This window comes from Dromaius novaehollandiae, chromosome 2, assembly GCF_036370855.1.
Source record: "Dromaius novaehollandiae isolate bDroNov1 chromosome 2, bDroNov1.hap1, whole genome shotgun sequence".
NCBI lineage: Eukaryota > Metazoa > Chordata > Aves > Casuariiformes > Dromaiidae > Dromaius > Dromaius novaehollandiae.
In genome coordinates, this window is record NC_088099.1 from 169,751,015 (window position 1) to 169,757,014 (window position 6,000).

Sequence of the window (6,000 nt, forward strand, 5' to 3'; positions counted from 1 at the left end):
AGGTCCCTTCCAACCTCAGCTGTTCTGAGCCTGTATAAAATATCCCTGCGTGGGTATCCAACCATGGAGGAAAGGTGACCTCCGGTGTTGGCATTGATGAGGTAATTGGAATTCAGAAGTGTTCAGCTTGGAAAGTGAATATACCTGTAGGCTATCAGAACTGATTGTCAGTTGTTTCTGAAGTGAAACATTAAGCAAAAAATGAAAAAAAAAAGAATCAAAATTGTTATGAATATATTCAGTAAATATAGTTTATTGATAGTTCTGACTAAAGGTTGAACATCTTATATTACTACATATATTAATTAAAGAATTTAGTTGCTTACTTATCTATTTTACCTCCTTTGGGGAGGTAAGATTAAATAAATTAAAGTCCTTGCCTTCTAGAAATTTGGGGAAAATGAATGTTGCTGGAAGCAGGAGCTGGCCTACACCAGTTCAGATTATGGTATCTATAGGTGTAGTTGGCAGTGAAAAATAACAAAGGTTGCCTCACTAGGTCTAAGAATATAATTTACAGGCGGAAAGTTACTAATTGATGAAATATCAAAGTCTGTTCTCAAAGAGAGAAAATCTCATTTTATTTTGGGAAGTGAAAGGATTGCAGTTTCAACTACTACTTAATATGGATGTTGTGGAAGTTAGAGCTGAGGTTACTTTTGAGATGTATTTGGATTGTGCTCTGAGCACAAACTATGTAAATCAAACCATTCACCCACCCACAGAATGTGTCAGCTGTTCACCTGACTTCTGCATACTTCGTTTCCTGACTAGTAGTAGCAACAGTCCAGCTATGTCTAGTGATAAATCGGCATGAGTGAGGAGCAGAGAGGTGTTTCTTCTGGGCTAGTGAACACACCTGAAGGAGCTATGGAAGCTGTAGGTTTACCTGTTTGCATCAGGTACCTCATGCTGGGGAAGCCAGTGACGCATGCGTGCCATGTCCTGGCTGTACTGGTTCTCCTGAAGAAGCTGCTGCTGCTGCTCCCTCAGTTGAAGCCTGATTGCTTTAAGAACGCGTGAGCATTGGATGAGGCTGAGCAGTTCCTGGCGTAGATGCTCGTTCTCTGCTTTTATTTGTTTGGCATGCTCAATCAGAGATTGTACTGCTGCTGCTTCTGCTTTCTTGGTCAGAACCTGGATCTTCTGGTGAGACTCTACCTCGCAGGCAGCCTTGGCCTGGAGAAATCTGCTCCTGATTTTGTGCATTTGTTCTGAATGCTGGATCTTTGTGACCAACAGCTCCTTCTCCAGGTCCTTAATCTTGTTCATCTGTTCCAGCTGCAGCTCTTTGAAAGGCTGCAAGTCTTGGACCTCCTTGTTCATAAGAGAATACTTTGCCTCCATATCCATGAGGTAGTTCCTTATCTCCTTCTCTTTTTCTGTATACTGTGAGATTAGCTTCTCTTTCTGCTTCCAGATTTGAGACAGATCAGTGTGATTCTGGTCATTTAACGTTATTATCACATTCTCGCACTTCTGGCTGTATTTTGATATGTAGGAGAGGTAAGCGTTGCTCTCCTCCTGATTCTGTTGAGCTTCCTTTTGTAGGATATCGTTCTCACGGAGGAAGTGCTCCACTCTTCCCATGTACGTGTTCATGTGTTCAGTAAGGGTCTTGTATTCCTTCTGCAAATACCGCTTCCTCTCTCTGACAAGTGTTTCCGTGGAGCTTCTTCCTTTGGATGTTTCTCCATTCCTGGTTCTTAGTCCTTCCTTATTTGTTCCTGAACCTATGGGGTCTTGTTTCAGCTTCTTTTTCTTGGATGTCATACTTCACACTGATGTATCAAACTCTGGCAAAATGTAACAGAATGAAAAATTAGGAATTCTAGGGGAGTATTCCAGTCACATGTATGAAGGTTGCTTCCCCCCCCCCCCCATCACGTCCTCTTGTTTTCAACTGCTTATAATTGGCAGCTAAAACGTTTGGCCTAAAGCATTTCATGTCTGGCCTGCATCTTGACTTGAAACGTGCATTTTTATAGTCCTAGTTAACTGATGAGTAGTTTTCTAATCTAAAAATATGTATCTTTTAAGATTAATTTTTTGTTGTTGTTTAATGTTGTACTCTTTCTGCAGTTTGGTGTATGGGGTCAAATTCCACGGGGGAATTATTACGGTTTTACATTGTGTACTGTTTCTCCGTAGGCAGTGGGTCTTGTGACCAGAACTTCAGCCAGAGAATTGGTACTGAAGGCTGTATAGAGGCATGACTGGAATCCATACATTTATAGAGTAAATTATAAAATATGGCTGCAAAATCATTGGACTAGAAGCTATCTGAATTACTCTGTAGAGAGTTATGTTATGGAGAGAAGTTCCATTCCTCCATCAAAGGTAGATTCCTGTATTTATATTCGAAGAGGCAGAATTCACAGCCACATCATTTTTCTGGAATTAGATACTTAACTCAGTATTGTCTTATGAAATGGGAGCAGAGAAGAAAATGTTGCTTCCAGTTTAAACCCAAGGCTTCGATGACTGATCAGGGTATTTAGTTACTTGGGGGGGGGCGGCTGCATTCTCATCCTTCCTCTGCCTGAGGTAACATGAACTGACATCTTCTTGGACATCATCTTAACTATTAAGCTACAGTATAATTTGAGATACAGCTCTTAGGCAATTAAATATTCATGCATACAGAAAGAGTGAAGGAATGACTGTAAAGACTGATGTTTCAATCCAAGGACACTCACCAGAGTGAGGGGAGAGTTGTGTTCCTGTGCTCATTATTCTTAGATGTACACCCAGGTTTCCATGGCCAGAAAACAACATCCCAGATTAGAGCCCAGGATGAAGAAACACGTGTAATGCAAACAATGGCAAGAATTACCATGTTGTTAGGAAAAATGGGCACAGGAAGATGCACCTTTGGAGCATACAGTTTTTTTTACAGAAGGGCCAAATATTACAGAACAATTAATGCTCAAGCACAGTAACAAGCAAGAAGCTGTACACGTCTGGAATGTATGCTTTTTCTTTAGTTTCAGAATAATGTTTCTGTTAATCTTGGTGTCTGTATGCCAGAGGTTCACACTGTTAAGTATAGCTAAGCACATCCTGAATCCGAGAAATAAGTTAGAAGACTTGAATATTTGTGAGCTACCAAGGGAAGATGATGGAATAATGGAGAATGCCTTAAATAGCACTTTTTAAAAGCCCTCTTCTGTACATATGAAATGATTAAAAGGTAACAGGTCTGGTAATCACATCACAGGTAACAATGCCTGGTAATTAGACATAATTTTTGTGGTGTGAATGAGGCTGGGAATTGTTGATATAACAGTAAGTGGTAATCTAATTATTTTAAGATATATTCAAATAGTGTAAACACTATGCCTACTATCCTAAATTAAGACTTTGCTAATTTTTTTGAAAGCAGACATTTTAGCAGAGGTCTAATTTTTTAAAATGCAACATTATGTATTAAAACTGGTGAGATACCTGCAATTTGAGAGGCATGGTTAGGTCCACAACAAATATTGAGGGAAGGGAAATGCATCAGTATTAGTGACTCTTGCAGACTTAAAATTGTGAATATAGAAGTGAATAGTACTTTGTGTGCTGAACTTTGAAACTACTTTTTCAAAGGAGGAATACTGCAATCAAGGATTTAATCACAGCGAGAGAGGTCTGATAAGTATAATGTAGTTTTTAATGAACATTTGTAACTAAAACTTAATGCATCCTAGTAAAACTGGTGTCTCTCTTTCAGAAAATGTCCAAAATTCAAGTAGATAGGTGACCGAAGTAGAATAAATATACAAAAAGCTCTTATCATAGTAATAACAGAACAGGTTCCACGCTGGGAATATGGCAGCTGCATCAGAAGTATAGTGCATACAGGGAGACACAAGAATCTGAGGGAAAAATCAGCACAGCTGTTTTGGGAAACACACTTGAAGACTAGATGGGTGTCATGATGGAAAGTAATAGAAATGAGTTAATGCAAGGCATGGTAGGGTTTGGGGTGAAAGACAATTGTAGAACTGTGTGAATGTTGGGGGAATGGCTAAATCTGCGTGGAAAGAAACAGGCTTTGCTGAAGTTGGTATTATACAAAATGTGTTTTTCAGAAAGCCACTGACCTTTCCTGCTCTTGCTGTCTTGAAGTTTCAAGATAACTTCTTCTGGCTTGCTCCTCCTGGCTTACAGGACAGCATTTGAAGATAGCCAAACCGTGATTTCTGAACAGTGGCGGTGTTTACAAGCTGTGTGTGTCCATGGTGACCAAACGCTGCAACCACAAGCAAAGCTCTGCAGCGAGATTCTCGGAACAATTTCAGTTCCCAGCCCGGTTGTGAGGCCAGACTGTGGGATGTTTTGTTACCTACCAAGTGATGAGCTGTCGGTTAAATAGAAATGTAAGGGCAGTTTGGCTTATAAGAACAGGTTTTATAGAGGCCACTATATTTTGTGGGAGATAGTCTCAGCTAGCTATTAGTATTTGCTGAAGGAAAACGTATGACTCAAGCCCTGATCCTCCTTGGGAATTAGGTACCAATATCTACTCAAGCATTTCTAGTCCATTTATTTGGGGTTTCTTTCCATGAGGTTGGCAAGCAGTCCCAGATCCCACAAAATTAGGAAGGGATGTATGTATGGGAGGTGGGGGGCAGCCACACAGGGGGGGTCCATCTAGCCTCAGAGCCACGTGGGGGATCTGGGACAGTCAAAAGCCACACAGGGGGTCTGTGGGGTGCCAAAGTCATGCTGAAGGAAGAGTCTTGGGGGCCTCAAAGCCACACTGGGGGGCAGGTTCTCAGTCTGCATTTAAGGAGTTATCTGTTTATGTGTTTGGCTGATAGTTTCCGTTACAAGGAAAACAGTCCATTAATTCACCTTTCAATATAGTTTAATGCACTTAAATTATTTTCAGAACAGATGAGATTGGCTGCAAGTCTGCACACTAACAAGTGTCTTGTTGCATTTCTCATGTTTTTTATGTTCCGCTACATGCGGACAAGAATCAACACATTTTTAAAAACTCTGATAGACTGAGATTGCATACAAGAGAGAAAATTATTCATGAGCTGGCAAAAATGCTTTAAAATGAGGCAAAAGCAACCCAATCTCATTTCAGAAAAAGACTGGGACATGCAAACACAATACATAAAAATCTGATGTTTTGTAAGTTCTGTCTCTGTGTGTGTGTATATTATTCTTCGTGCCATGCTTTGTATGTTGGTGATCTGTTAATCGCAGTAGATAATAATAGGAGGGACATCTGTCCTTACAGAGAGAAGTGCTTTCTTGCTCCTGCTCTCAGTTTGTTTACATTTTGTACTTCTCTTTAACTTCAGCTAGGGAAAGTAATCTTAAAAGAAAGTTTGCATCTTTCCCTTTTCAGGTATGTGTGTATGATAACAAAATAGAACAAAACCCAACAAAAGCAAGCCAAAGCAGGATACAGCTAACAGTGTCAATGGTGTTGGAATGGATTACTTCCGTGCCACTCCTGGGAAGCAAAAATAACGAGCAATTGCTATCAACAGTGACTTTGGGATTCCTGCAAGAATGTCTCCTCCTATTTTTGTTGACTTCAAGGGTCCAATTGGTAGCGTTTTTCCTTTTATTTTTAATTTTTCAACTTATCTCATTATTCCTAATCAGTAATTTGGCAGTTCTCCATCTGTGCGCGTTATTGATCAATTCCAACCATTCCTTAAAAGAAACTGACAGATTTAATAATTTAAATATGAATTGCTACCTGTAGGTATAGATTTTTATCCTCTTTTTCTTTGTTACTTTTAAGAGAAATGCTGGGTGCAGTGTCTGAGTAAAATTCCTGCGCTGTAGGGTTAACTTTTGCAAACATTGAACACACTGGTTAAGCTTTGTCTGTGAAATGTATTAAGTGCTCTCCAGTACTCATCTCTGCTGTCTCCCTTCAGCGTGACTTTTATTCTGGTGCAGTCATGCTATTTTACTGTTCGTTATTCGCTCCTCCCAGGTTCCAGCTCTGCTCACGCGGTCAGGTGAAAACCGCAAGCAGCA